At 39.1% G+C, this 15,593-nt stretch overlaps 1 protein-coding gene across 2 annotated transcripts in view; it reads left to right on the top strand.

Annotated features, from left to right (window-relative positions):
• The window catches only part of basp1 (brain abundant, membrane attached signal protein 1), a 32,186-nt gene that overhangs the window by 787 nt on the left and 15,806 nt on the right, over positions 1-15,593 (top strand). The gene's annotated exons all lie outside the window — the stretch shown is intronic.

The raw sequence follows: 15,593 nt of genomic DNA, 5'->3' as shown, positions 1-15,593 counted from the left end.
ACCCTCCCCCCTGCTGTTATCAAACATAGATTTTGTTCTTTCTGTTGCTGCATCAACGTGTTTGTTTTTTCTGCAGCCACTGGAACTTTATCAGCCTTCCTTCGTCGCTTAATTGTCTGGTCCTTTGTTTGCCGCGGCACGCATGCGCACTGGGTGCAGGGTGTGGATGGGAGAGATGCCACCTTGCCTATCAATAGGATGGAGAGAAAGAGGGTTTCTTTTCTTTACTGTTTTTTTGATTCAATCCAAAGTAAATTATTAACAAAGTAAAATGTGCTGCTTGTTAAAAAGCATCAGGATCGTGTTTTTTGTGTTTTAGATCAGAAGATGAGCTGTTTTTTCTTTTCTTTTCTCTGTTTCCTTCGGTGTGAAAGGAGCCTCAGTGTTATAGATGTTTATTAGCTGCTCTGTAGAGCCGCTTCATCCTCAAATAAATTACAGGGAGAGGGGTTTTATCTCACATGGATCATTTAGCAATTATTTCTTGTCTCATTAACAGGCAAAAAGGACATACAGGATTTTTTTTTCTATAAGATTTGCTGCTGCACAGCACCGTGTGATGAACTGTCTCTGGGAGGGTTTTGTCTTCAGTTTTTGCCTCAAATCTTTATTAACTGATGTAATAATTCACAAAACAATCCTCAGCTGCAGATTTTCAGCTCAAACTACATCTGATGAAGAGCCCAATACTCTGTCTGCAGATTTGCACCTTTGTTAAATTTAAACATGGATTTGTGGAGATACCTCTGTGGCATTGTGTTATTTGTTGCAAACTAATATTTAACATGTAAAAAAAACTCATGCATACTTTAAAATTTATAAATCTTACATGAACAGCTGATACAGTTTGTGCTATTTAGTCAACAATGCCAGAACATGTGATTTTATTGGTTTATTTAATAAGGAAGAAAGGTTTATTTTTGTCTTATATTTCATGCATTTTCTCTATAACTAAATACTTCCCGTGGTGAAAGAAGCATCTGTTGTGTTTTATCAGATTACATGATTTACACATAAAATGTCTTCAAGTGTTTCTGTCTGATGCTCATCTTTAAATAGGAAGTTAAGCCTGCTGTTGGGTCTTATGGTTTGTTTGTACACTTTAATTGTTCCATAGTGTCACAACTTCGAGCTATCCTTTCCTTTCCTTTATATATATATATATATGTTTGTGTGTGTGTCTTTAACATTGTAGCACTGACTATGATGCATGAAGTGCTGCTATAATTAAACTCAGAGTCAATAGTTCTGAGAAAATATTGATGTTTTTGATGGTATATTCTTTAAAAACGTATATAAGATTTATCAGTTTCTGTCTGGACCCATGGCCTTGTTTTAAGGGGTTTGGTTGGTAATAGTTAGGAATGTGTCTGGCTCCTGATTGGCTGCCATGAATCCATCCCTGACTGTATTCATTCATCCCATTGGTTGCAGACAAACAGCAGCCTGATGAGACATTACGACAATGACTCATCCATTCCAGCTGCAGACTCGCCGTGTCTCTATTAACAAGTAGTAGACGGCACGTTACAGGGGCTCTAAAGGAAACTATCTGTACTCACTGGTCCAATTCTAAGGGATCCTGCAGTTCCTGCAGTGTTTGCTCTGGTTTATCTCCAAAAAAAACAAATCGAAACAACAAGAAATTCAAATTTCACAGAATCAAGAACTAATTAGAAGTTTCCATCCGCTCATCGTGCATGAATGTCATATTAAGTTTTACACCATGGACTGAGAGGACCAGGACAGAAGCTCCTGCTACAAAGCCCAAAACCTTCAGGCTGGACTGAAACCTGCAGCTGTCCACATGGACAAACCAAATGTCTTCTGGAGAAAAGCTCCATGATCGGAAGAGACAAAGATCGGGCCGTTTGGTCACAATGACCAGAAGGATGTTTGGAAGACAGAAGCTAAAATCAGGAATGCAGCTCCTAACAAAATCTATCAAAACCAGAGCTGAAAATCCCATATTAGCAAAACATTAGCTGAATAATCTAAATAACAGAAACATAACCAAAAGCTGAAATTAGCCAATCTGTAGCTAAAAGCTAAGATCAACAAGCAGTAGTTTAAGCTACAGGGAGTATATGAAGAAGACAGAGCCAGATGTAGATTTCAGAGAATAATGTTTCTGAAGGAACTGAAGAAACCTCAGTGTGTCTCTTTAGGGAGCTTTTTGAAAAATAAAGTTAAATAATTACAAAATAATTAAAAGTTAGAACAGCTAAAAGTCAGTATTCCTGATCGAGTCAAGCATTTTGACATACAATAACTAGCACAAAGTCTGTGGATGTCGTTTCATTTTTCAAATGTACAGAAGAAATAGGAAGCAGTAATCACATTAAAGTGCCAACATGGCTGCCGTCTCTGCTGTTACCGCCGGTCGGACTGTGTTAGTTTGATGACGGTGGCGTGTTGAAGTCGTCGCACCTCGGCGCTGAAAGCTGCCGCTTTGCTTCACGCCTAAACTCAGAGTTTATTTTTTCTTTTCAGAAGTGATAAGATCAGAGCTTGACTTCTACTATTCTTGCTGCTTTCATCAGTTTTTTTTAACTAGTTTAAATGCTTTTAGTTTTCACAGCTGCTCATTTCAATCTAACAACAAAAAGTACTCAGTTTTCTAATAATAACTCCAGAACAGTTCTGTTTTTGGAGGTGATAGAAACCCGATATGACCTTTGTCCTGTTCTTGGTCTCAGTTCTTAGCCAGCTTGTCAGGAATGAGGAAGTTGCAAGTTCCAATTTCCTATTTAAGGAGCATGACTGTGTATTACATGACTGTAAAGTTCAAAAAATGTTTATTTTAGTGTTGTTGAAGCTGAAGTGGAGTCAGAGTGCAGCAGATGGTTGACAAAGAAGATTTGGGCTGAAAACAAATGAGGACTTTAGTGTTTCCCAGTTTGCTTCTGATGACCTCCTGATGCAGCTTGTTGACACGGTGGTCATAAACCCTGCTTTTTCTCTCTTTTTTACTTGGCTTTTGTCAGTTTACTTTATGATAAGTTGTTGTAATGATTTCTCCTCCCCTTAGTTTCTATAAAAAGCCTCATGCAATGAGTCCATGGATATTCTCAGTTGTACAAGTTTTCTAATCAAAGCTTTAATTCAAACAGACATTTAATCTGTGAGCTTCAATATAAACTCTAATACGTTCTCAAACCATAAACTTCAGTCTTTGATCCGAGGTTTTATCTCTGGTGTGTCCCTGCAGTCCATGTTTCTGCAGCAAAAGTGCAACAGAGTGAAATCATCTCCTGCTGGAGGTTTGACGGCGATGCAACATGTCCTCATCCTCAGCAGCTCTTCCACCGTGAGCGCCATCTGTCACATCGCGCCTCGTCTTCCAGGAAATTACAGCTCAGACTGAAAGCGACAACATTATCTGATATGTACCCCAGTGGGGCCCGAATGAACTCGGCAATCTCGGCTTTGCTCTCCGCCGAATCCCAAATCCACTCAGTCGTCCTGGTGGATGTTTAATCACTCGGTGAGGGCAGATAAAGGGACAATCCGCCCGCCCGTCCTGTCCTCTCTGAGGAGGAGGCTGATTTCATTCAGACAGCAGAGCAGACGGTGATAACGTTCTGACATTTATAAGATTTTATTAGCCAATACAATCTCATTTTTGGATTAGCCAGGATGTTGGCACCTATTATTGACAAAGAAACTGATGACTGAAAATAGAAAGAGATGAAACCAAACAGGCACATTCTTATAGATTTATCACCTGTGGTGTTTTTAAATATTAACTAAACACTGAAATAACTGAGAGGTTGGTTTTTTTTTATCTTTTTTAACATCTGGTTGCACAGAGCAAACAGGCTAAATCCTGTAAACCCTTCCTCCAAATATGTGTCATTGTTTAAAAAGCTTGATTTAAGACATTTCTGATGTTTTATGCAAGAGTCAATTATTAACTGCGAACTAACTGAGTGAATTAAAGATAAAAGTGAAGCTTTTTTTCTGCAGACTGCAGCGAGCTGCAGCCATTTTGTTTCAGTACAAGTGTAAGAAATCTGAAAAATGTTGGAAAATTGATCATTTATTTGTGTAACAATGAGGAAAACACGATCTGTTGTTTGGAGGAAAATTTGGAGGATTGATTTGTTAATTTAGATGATTTTTTTAGCAACGCAGATTTAGTTTTATTTAGAATCAGATGGTTTTTAACATTAACTCAGTTCATTCCAGGTGGATTTGGCACGTATGATACATAAAAACAATGCAGCAAATAAAATCATGCAACTATTGCAACATTCTGAAGCTGTCTTTGGTTTTAAAGAAAGCTAAACTTCAAAAACAAACTAAAAAGAAATAAAGCAAAGATCACCAACCTCTCAGGGAACTTTCAGTGATCTGTAATTAGGGAAAACATTTATTGAAATATGTTTTTTCTTCCACTTTCTGGTCAAATTAGTCAATTGTGGCTAAAAAAATAACCAAAAAACTTAAACTTTTGTTAAAACCAAACCGTTTTCTTCTTTAAGCAGGTGAATGTGGAAGGCAGGAGTATTTTTAGCACGCTGGCATGAAGAACAGGAAACTTCTTCAAACTATTTGATTTGAATTCAGCTCTTTCAGCTGACACACAGAGCTGAATAATTATGTTTCTGCTGAGCAGAAACCCTCAAGCCTTTCTGCTGAACCAAACTGTGTTTGGAATATAAATATGGGCGTCAGGGCACACAGCGATGCCTGTTTTATTCTGAAGGATGAGCAACTTCCTGTTTGTCTGTGGGGGGTTTTATTTTCTGAAAGGACCAGGAGCAGCGCAGCTCTTTGTGTGAATTTTAAGCAGCGCAGAGACGGAGGCTGAAAATAATGAGATGGAACAACAGAGTTTAGATCTGTAGGTGCTCGGCCTCGTCGCGTCAGACTTTCAGTCCCAGTTCTGTCAGCTCCCATCAGCGGCTGAGAGGCTGAGCAAGAACGCAAAATTACAAGAATATCTCCGACTGGACTTTTCTTTCTGAAGTTTCAGACGTAATCAAAGGCCTGTCAGAAGTAATCAGCAGCGTGTGGGAGGCGTTGATGAGCTGCTGGGTGTGCAGCTTTTTCACTGGAAGCATCTATTTCTGCAGCGCTGCACATGTTCGTATTTTATATTTTCAGTGTTTAAATATCTCAGAAGCAGAAGCTTGGCCTAAATCAAAATGTGTTTCTTTCCAATTTTAGAAAAGTTTGGATTTTTTTATTTTCACTTACATATCTATGAAAAATAAATCAGCCTAAAATAAAAATTTCTCTGTATTTACACCATTTCTTAACATTCAAAACAGGTTGGAAAAAAATTAGTTATTGTTTAGAGTGAAATAAATTTGTTACAAAAATGAAAAACAGTAATTACCAGAGACATTTACATTAAAAACTAATACAAACAGTGTGAGCGTTTAAGAAGCGTTGAAGAAGCTGAAACTGAATTGTTAGCTAAAACAAGCCGAAGAAAAGATCAAATTAACAAAGTAGAAGCTAAAAAATCAAATTGGAAAAAACTGGCAACCTCCAAGCTATAATTAGAAAAATAAGCAGCAAAAAGCTAAAAATCATAAAACAGAATCTCAAAGCTAAAATGAGCAAAACTATAAATAAAAGTAGCTGAAAGTCAAAATTAGCGTAATCATAGCTAAAAGCTAAAATGACAAAGTTGTAGGAAAAATTAAAAATGATCAAAACCAAAGCTAAAAGCTAAAAATACCAAAAATTAGCAAGACAGTATCTAAAACTTAAAGTAGGATAAAAGCTCAACTAAAGCCAGTTTTCTGAAGTTGATTTCAGAGAACAATGTTTTGAACAAACTTGTATTTCTATAAAGAACATTTTGTAAAAAAAAAAAAAAAGAAATAGTAAAAATGACAAAGACTAAATTCGTAGCAAACTGTTCCTGATTGAGCTGAACGTTTTGATATAAAAATATACAAAAATCAAACAAAGTTTGTTAAAAAACTGTTAAAATGCTGACTCAGCATTTACACATTTATTAAAAAAAATCCACCTGAATCTAATGACATTTTGTCCATATTTGGATGAAATTATAATCTAAATCTGAATCTTGTTTGTCTTGAGCTGAAAAAACAACCAATTCTGCAGCTTTGCAATGATTTCACTTCTTGCCTGGATCTAAAATAATGGCCGACATAAAGACTGGTCCGAGTGTGTCTAGACGGCGTGCCCAGCGTCCTCACTGAGTCCAGTCATCCTTCATGGTGTTGGATGATGTGCATCTTGGCTCCAGGCCTCGGTGGTGTTTCTGAGGGGGGTTATCTGGAGTTTAGAGCCGACTTTGTCCTCGTTTGGCCTTCCACCCGGCTCTGCTGACACCAGGTCTCTCTTTGTCTCACTGTGGCTCTGTTGTGGCTGGGGATAGTGGACACCCGCCACGTCCTGTTTGACTGGCTGCGAGCTGTAGATGGAGGGACGTAATGTCTGCCTGTCTGTCTGGGGCAGTCAGACGGGCAGACATGAAGGGGGGACAAAGGCCGAGTGGGTGTCTGGGACTGCGGCGCGGTGCGGTTTGTGTTGAGAGATGTCAGCCTGGAGCCACTTTTTACTGATGCATCATACATGCTGAGCCTTTTTAAGGTCAGGGCTGCAGTTTTCTTTCTTCACTGGTGAAAAAACACAAGAGTCACATGACTCATTCATCACTTATCCTGTCAGAGCTTCAGGGGAGCCGTCTTTGTAATAAAAAATCTTTCCTCTAATCAGTCTTAAAGGGACAGTTTGTCAGATTTAGTGCAATCTGGTGGCAAAGATATAATTAAAACCAACAAAATGGCCTTACTTCCTGTTTATAGCTCCTAGTTTTGCACTTCACAGCTGGAACTGGTTTAAAAATTAAACACATTTTTACAGCTTGTTATTTTTATACTTTTACAGAAAGCAGAAGTGGCCATATTTCAACAAAAGGGGTGATCTGCTAACAGATCCTTCAGTTCTTTGTTTAAAACTTTGCCATAAAATGTTGTGGACATCATCTGTTAGCAAAATATCTCATGAATCACTAAACAAATTTAAATGAAACTCCACCAAAGCTAAACACACCAAGTGGCAGGCATTATCAGACTCTCTTCTGGAATTTCTCTAGTTTTCTTTAAATATATTGTTGTGTCGCAAACATTTGCCCTGTTCACAAAGATTTGACTGTTTTCTATGTTATAATGATCAAAGATGCCTACTCGTGCATCTGTATCTTCGTTAACGTACCGATGTGTGGAAAACAGCTTTGATTTTAAGAACTTAAGTAGTCAAACTCAGGACGTTTCATGTCTGCTCTGCGTGGGCAGCAGCACTTTTCTATATGAGCTGTTTTTTTCACGTTCATCTCTTTCTTCGGAGCTCAGGGCTGCGTTTAAATGCCGCTTCATGCACGATTTATGGTCGGATTTTAAAGAAGATTCCAGGAAAAGTTCTTCATGCTTTCCTGTGCAATCAGACTCTATCAAGTGAAGCCAATCATAAATGTCACTGAAAAGTCTGCAGAAAGCAGGAAGGAGTTATTGCCTTCATCTCTGGGCTCAGAGGTAGAACAAGGAAGGATTTTTTATGGACCACTTGTTTCTCCTCCTCCTGATTGAGTCTTAGGCCTGACAAATAGTTTGTCTTTTTTTTTTTTTTACTTGTAGAACAATTTGTGCTTGAATAAGAAGAAAACAGTATACAAACTGATGTAAATGTTTCTTTAATTAGCATTTAATGAGCTGAAGCTTGGAAAACAACAAACAGCACATTAAAACCTTTTCCCTTCAGAATGCATCACTCCATTCCCAGAACCTGCTCAGAAACATCACTCCAGTCTGCTTTAAAAAGAAAACCATGCTCCGCTCACCAGTGCAGCCCTGCAGAGATATTGATTGATGCAGAACCATGTCTGGCTCCGTCTAGAAGCCGGGGGCCTCGGGGACCCGAGCAGACAGATGGAAAGGAGGATGGAGTGGGACACTGGGAGGGAAGTGGGCTTTAAGCTGCAGTGCTATTGATTGACACAGGAGATAGAGCGCTCTGAAGCTGAGCTGACAATAAGACAAAGAGAGAAGGGACACATTCTGCTCCGGAACAATCCCACAGTGGCCCCGGTGGCCAAATGGATCCAGATCCTAACCTGACATGGGCAGATTACTCACTGCGGTCTCTCTGGAGCTGGACCATGGTTCGGGAAACAGATAAGCAGCAATGAGACGTACCTCTTGTCCAACAGCTTTCACAGAAATGTTCTTTAACTGTTCCTCTGCTTTATACAAGATTAGGGACACTTGGTCACTCCTCGCTGTTGGTAGAGCTCCACAGAGCTGTGCACAGGTTTGCAGTCATTAAATCTGTTTTTTACCCCCACAGGTTATGATATTAAATAAAAAGCATACCATTAAAAGTAATCAATGTAGATGTAGTTCACAACTAAACCAAATAACAAAGGAAGCAAAAAAAGTGCAAAAAGCAAACAGGAAATCAACAGAATTGACAAAAGGAACAAAGTTATGAAAGCGAAGGAAATATTCCCGAGTTGAGCTTCCAGTGAGCTGCTCAGCGTGAGTTTAGCACCAACTGAACACAAACATCAGTATCAGCCGGCTGCAACAATCACTGAGGGGATTCTTTATGGTCAGATTACTGGTAAAATGTTTGTTTCTGCTGAACTACCCCCCATCAGTTCCTCATCTCTGACATTAAACACCAGCTCAGGATATTCAGCTGTCAGTTTCCTCTGTGTGCCTGAGACAGGACGAAAAAGGGAAGGTATTCAAATAACGCCGAGAACAAAGCTGCTTCTATAAATGACTGATAACACGCAAACACAAAGCTTTTATTCCTCATGACAATAAAGAATGCAAACAAAGTTTATGTCACACTGAACAGGGTTCTGTTGGACAGAGTGTTTGTAGAACAGGTGAGCATGTAATTCACTTTTTAGCTGACGAGTCTCAGTTTTTGTCCTCGTTTTCAGCCAGTTTTGCTGTTTTGTCTTTTTAATGAAGCTCTGAGGTGCCTGCGATGAAAGACAGAGACGAGATCACACCTCCTTTGGAAGTGCACCCAAATCGAGTACTTGTTAGAGTCTTCTGTCTTAGCAGGATGAATCTGAAGCTGAGCATCAGCAGGAGGAGTTAGAGCTGGTGATGGAGAGGAAGATAGAGCCAACAGCGTGAGAAGAAAGTCTTTAAGAAATCCACCCTCTCCCAGCTCAGCTAAGGGTCCATTTTGTGTTTTTGCAACACTTCATTGGTGCTTTTTTTTAAGTGAATCATCCAAACACCTGCTTCAAATGGCTGCCTTGAGGACTGAAAGCGAGCAAGGTTGGCCTCCCTCAGCAACAGAAAAGAACTGCCTCAACAACTCAATGCACAGAGAAAGGGAAATTAAAATACGATAATAATGTTTCTCATTTGCATACACAATTAAGTTTAGGTAAAAGTGGAAAAACAAAGTTTGGTTTAAATGAACTCAGCCTCTGAAAATCCTTGTCTGACTCCATTAATGTGCAGCAATTTGTCTGAACAAATTAAGGAGAAAATGAACTTTGCATAGAAAGGTTTTTTTTTTCTTTTTATGGAGATAAATGAGTGTACTGCAGACTAATTTACATAAGTGCCCTTGTAGCTGATCTTTTCCAAAAAACAGCAGAGTTTAGTTTTTACTTCTTTTTATCCTGAATGCAGCAAACCTAACAAGCTTTTTGTGGCTGTTCAAGAATAAAATCTGATCTAAATATCCTTTTTCTTCCTTCATATCATCCACACCTGAGGGTTACTGCAGAGTTTGATACGTTCAGATTTAAAAAGACTTCAGTTGCATCAAGAAAATTTTGATTTTTCTTTTGCAAACTCAGTTGTTTATTTAAACTGTCAAGTTCAGAAACATCAGGCATCAAGTTTGTTTGTATGTTTTGCATTTTCTGTTTTAATTTTCAAAAATAATCAAGCATTCAAGCCAATGTCCAGCTGACTGAGTAGCATCCTTTTAACTGCACAGATGGTCCTCAAAATGCAGAAAGCATTCATTGGAAAAAAAGAATAGACAGAAAGTGTCCAATATGGCTGCCAGAAGCTGCATTCATGCAAACATTTCGCCCTAACAAAGACGGCACAGAGCAGCAGCGTCTCCGTAGAAGTGGGACAGAACTGGTCATGGTTGGGCTGCAGACTGCTTTCTGTAAGTAGTAACAAAGGAAGTGAGAACAGTTTGGACTGGAAGTATGACGAGTGGCAGCTCACAGAGCTGAAGTTGTAAAATCTGCATCACGCGTCACAGATGCTCTTCTGTTTGACCTCAAACATGCACAAAATTTAAAAAATCAGGGTGAATAACATGCTCCGTGTCAAAAGATCTCACAATATCTCATCGGGGAGCAGATTTAAAGAAAATGTAGATTGTTGAAAACCAACTTGCTTTAACTTTCACAACACTTTGAACTCAAGAAGAAGCAAAAAGATCAGCTTAAATAAGTCTGAGAGACGCTGTCAACAGTGTTCTTTATTAAGTGAATGTGGAGGCGAGGTGTTGACAGATTTATTATTGGTCTGCAGAAGCTGCTGCAGGAGCTGGAATATTTGTCTTTGCTTGGAAGCTGCTTCTGCTGATGTGGATGCAGGATTAAGTCTTAAGTTTCAATTGCATGCAGAAAATGAACGTGGCATTCCTTGAAGAAATGCATATCACCCTTCGCCTTGCATGCCAGAGTTTTAAACAAAGATCTTGCATGATCTGTTAGCGCTCAGAGTAAGTGTTAGGGATTACTCCAAGCTACTTCCATGTGAAATTTGAGCTCAATGTCTGTTAAAGTGGCTCAGTTGTTGAAATGTTTGTGTTTGCTAAAGATAGAAACTCACTGGGCTGTGAATGTTGGTGACTAGTTGGCTTCAAGGAGTGTCCAGATGAACTCAGGAGTCTTAATTTCTTTCTCTGAGTCATACAGACTCATTGTTTTGTCGCTTGAATTTGGAACACGTTCAAAAAGCTTCACAGAGTTGTTGTGGACACACAAGCTCATCTCAGGAGATGTATTTTGACTCCTGAGAGCTCTCCTCTCACAGAAAACATGTCCAGGTCCAAAAACCACTTCGATGAGAACCAGAGAAATGAGCAGCTGAGTGCTGAGTGAATTCTGCAAGTTGTTGAAGAAGCTGAAACTAAAAAGCCTAAATAAAAGAAACAGAAGTTAAAATGAGCAAAACATCAACTTAAAAGCTAACATTAGCATCACAAATATATAATGTAATAAATATTATAAGAAGTTAATGTTTCTTGGCAGTGTTGGAGGAAAAACAGAGAAGTTGGTGACAGTTTGCCCTTTAGCTTGTGTTTGGTTCCCTCTGCTCTGAGAAAATAAACTGCTTTAATAAATGAATAGTTTTGGCTCATGCAGCTGTCTGAAAACACCGGGCTGTTGCAGCGCTGCTAATTGAGAGGATTCGGATTCTGAGTGCCTTTGACAGACTGAGCGGACTGCAGCGTGTTGCATGATTTAGTCGGCGGAGGAGGCGGGTTGCCGGATCGAAAACATTCAGGGAGCAACTGCCGGTGCTGTTCTCAAAGGAAACGTCAGCTCTCAGCTTCACTTACATCCGGCTACATATTTGGTTTTACTGACATGTTACTGAGCTACAGTGATGTGGGGTGGATCCATTTAGGTCTGATGTCGTTCATGTTTACGCTGAGAGCTGTTTAATCTTTAATCTTTATTTGTAGTGAGCAATATTTTGATTTTAACATCAAATGAGAAGCCTGCGTGCTAAATGAAATCTGTTATTCACCACTCTATGAACAGTTGAGCCAACCCTTAAAAGCCAGTTCTTAGAGTTATTTTCATGAGCCACGAGTGATAAAGCTACGCAGTAAAACTGTTGGTGTTTTTTTCCTGTTCCAGACCAGCGGTCCCCAATGTTTTTTGCACCATAGACTAATTTCACACGAGACAACTTTCCCCAGGACTGGAAGAGAAAAAGAAGTTTTTACTCATTTTTGCTAGGGTCAGCATGAAGGTTTGCTACTACTTGAAAAAATAACTGCAACTGAGTCAAGGGCAGGAAAAACGTGCAAAGAGAAAGGGTCGTTTTTCAAAATAAAATCCTCTATATAAAAATATTTCTATAGATTTTGCTTTAAAAAAAGCTTTTATTTCTGTGCAGCCTGGTATCAAATAATCCATGGGCTGGTGTTTCTCCTTTCTTATGTTTTGCCCTCATGTGGTCAGAAAACAAATAAGGGAACCTTTAAAGCTGTAGACTAAATCAAACATTTTATGTGGGTTGTGGATTATAAAACCGAGGACAGAGCTGAGGTTTAAACCTCCTGTGTTTAAATTAGTGACATCTAGTGAGACAAGTTGCAAACTACAGCCAACTAAAGTCCCCTGTCAAAGTACTTTGGGTATGATGAATGCTAAAAACCTGCTCCAGAGCCTCTAGTAATTTTTTTTCCTTTGGGTTAACTTGACATTGGAGCAGCAGAGAGATGATTTTCAAAGTCAAACTAAACAAGAACAGAGTTTTTTCTCCTCCCCTCACAAATGTTTCTAAGCTGCAGCGGGTTTAAAGTTTTATTTATTCTGTCTCTGCTCGCCTTATTATCTCATGTTTATTTCCTGTGTTCAGACATCTATCTGTTGTGTATTTGAGGATGTTATCTTTCATAAATAAACAGCTCCTGTCGTGTTCTGCAGCTCAGAAAGCAGCGAAACTAAAGAACGGACTCAGACTGTTTGTCACTGTGACGGGCTGAGCAGCCAACCAGAACAAATGTTGTTTCTCTGTGAGGCTGTTTGTGCTCGGCCCAAGGTGTCACATCCATTTGTCTGCATGGTCTCTCTCTTAGAGAGTGTGTGTTGATGTGTGTGGAAGATTCTTGGTATTGTTGAATTCACAGCCAATAAGATGCTTCCAGCTTTGTCTCCCAGTGGTCATTTTTGGCTGACCTGACCGCAACCCCTAAAAGCTTTTATTTGGGTGAACTTCTCATGGTGGCGCTCTGTGGCAGCCCCCTGCCCGCCTGATGAAACATTTTTTAAGAGACAATAAAATAAATCCAGCCGCTTTAAATCAAACTTTCAGGATTCTTATGTCAGAAATGAGCTAAAATTTGGATTGGTAGTAGCTGTGATCAGAAACTGAGAAAACCAGAAGTTTGGTGTCTAGTTCTTGTTTTGAAATTGTTTTTAACATCATATCAGTTAATATCAGATAAATAATGAGATCTGACACCTAGCTTTCACAGTTTGTTTACCTGTTTTACGAAAAAGGAGAACTTGTAAGTTTATTCTGTAGATATGTTGAGTCCTCAAACACAGGCACTCATTTCTGTAATTTCTGGTAAATCAGGAAGTAATAATTTCTGTTATTTTATTCCGTGACATCAGCAGACATGGCACGGTTCTGACCTCTGACCTTTGACACAACTATCCAACCCTGATAAATAAGATCCGACAAGAAAGCTCTTCAGTTAATGACTCAAATATCTGCTGCTTTTGGTTTGTCTAATTTGTTCTTTCAAACGAAGCACTTTTTGGTGCTTTCAGATGAAAATAACTTGTTTTATCTGTCGCAGCAAAGATAACCGGCCTCTTCCTGTTGCATAATGTGGATCAGAGCGTTTCAACCTGAACGATCACTTGTCCATTTCAGATAAATGACTCAAAAACATGGCTGTCGCAACTCCCTTCAGAGCTCTTTTCTTCCTCAGGTCCAGGAAGCTGCAGTCAGTGTTGTGACGGTTCTACACACCACAGCTATTTTTAAATCAGAGGGTCAGAAAAGCCTTTCAGACTTCATTTGTGTGCTTTATGTACAAGTCCAAAAATAAAGAGAAAAACAAGGGGAAGTAGTGACGTTTTAACGGTGGTGGCTTCTATTTAAATTTAGAGTCCTTAAACACATTCACTGGTTAACAGCTTACACAATATTGATCTTTATGTTGGTGCTTGTGAGAGTAGATACGCAACTTGCAAATTCTTAAATAAATGTACAGTTCTTTACAAAGAGAACATTAAAACAAGGTGCAGTAGGCTCCTCAGGGTTTAAGGGTTTTGGGCCTTTTGGCCCTGGGCTAGGGTTAGGGTCTCCTCAGGGTTGAAGGGGGAGGGCCTTTTGGCTTTGACTGGTTAATATAATTTTGGTTGATAACTGATTGGCTCTTTTTTGTTGTTAATTTCTAACAGTCAAAATAAAATCCTAAAAACCTCCGCTTTTATTGACTCCAGAAACATCCGTCTGAAACTCCTGGAAACAAACATTAACACAGTTTGAAGCTGTTCTTGTTTTTCTCCGTGTGGAAAAACATAATTTAGAATAACTACAGCCAATGATTGTTTTTGTTTTTCCAGGAATAAAAGTGTTTTTGTGTGGACACGCTCCACTTCTCAATTCCCAGAGACCCATGTCCCAGCGGATGGGAGTCCTCGGAGGTTTTTATTTATGGAAAAACAATTTTCACAACATCCCATAAGTTGAGTATTTCTAACGATCTGTTTTGTGTTTTTATGAAACGTTTTTCTGCTTTGTTGAGTCAGAGGCCACTAATTAAAAATTTATTTCTTAATACAAAACAATTTCTGTTTTAAATCTGAAACTTTTAGGCCAATTATCATTAAGTTTATGGCAACTTTAAAAGGAAACTAAAAAATAGCTAAAACTTTGTTTAAAACAGGATTTTCTTTAAGTCTTTAAGTTTTTTATGGCTCTGAAGTCACGTTGAACGCTGAGCTTCACCTTCTCTTTTTAGATTTTTTGTACATTATTGTCTGTCGACACACTGATCTGAGATGTAATAACTCGTACATTTGGTTTATTGCAGCAATATTTTTCTTTAAACTACATCCATGACAAAAGAAATGTGAGCTTCTGAACCTTTCAGTACATTTCATCTTACAGAAATACACCACGTCGCCTGAAGAGCTCCTCAAAAAGGTCAGCCCAGCGTGGCACAAAGGTAATTTAATGGTCCGAAAGCCCCGGCCCTCAGACCTAAAAGAACCTCCCTAAATCCCTGGAAGGATAACAGAAACACCTTCGGCGCTGGTTTGCACCTGCTTGTTCTGATTGTGTAACAGCAAAAAGGGGAACTGTATAAAAAACACTGACCTTCCTCCATGAGTGTTATCAGTGATGTATTCTGCCGATTAGGCTAAAAAAAGGACCGACCCCATAACTTTGCTTTTTCATAACTTCAAAGTAACAGAATAAACATCAGATATTTTAATCTAAAAGTTATTTTTAACCATCTGTAAAGTAAAGGTTTTAAACTTCATCGTTCTGTAAAAATATCCAGATTTCCGGGTGACATGTTTCTTTTTTTACAAAGCCTTAATGAAGTATTTCATGGTGCAGGAAGCAAAACATCGTTTTTTGGAGAGAAAAGTAAAACTTTTTCTCCATTCAAGGTCCTTTTGTTTCCGTCATGGTCACATGTGTGTACAGGAGTGTTTTATTGCAGCAGTTTGACCTCGACGTTCTGTCACGCTGCCGTCCTCTCTCTGCTCCTGGAAGGGCAGAACAGCTAAAAGCCTGAATGAGGAAGGTGCCTCGGATTTGTTGAGGTCACAGCGTGACATTTACCAGGTGACGTGCAAGCTGAAGCACTTTAGAGACGAAGAGACGACAAGAAGAACA

This window comes from Kryptolebias marmoratus, linkage group LG20 (genome assembly GCF_001649575.2).
Source record: "Kryptolebias marmoratus isolate JLee-2015 linkage group LG20, ASM164957v2, whole genome shotgun sequence".
NCBI classification, from domain to species: domain Eukaryota; kingdom Metazoa; phylum Chordata; class Actinopteri; order Cyprinodontiformes; family Rivulidae; genus Kryptolebias; species Kryptolebias marmoratus.
Note: the sequence above shows the minus strand (reverse complement) of the source record. Positions and strands in the feature narration are given on the sequence as shown.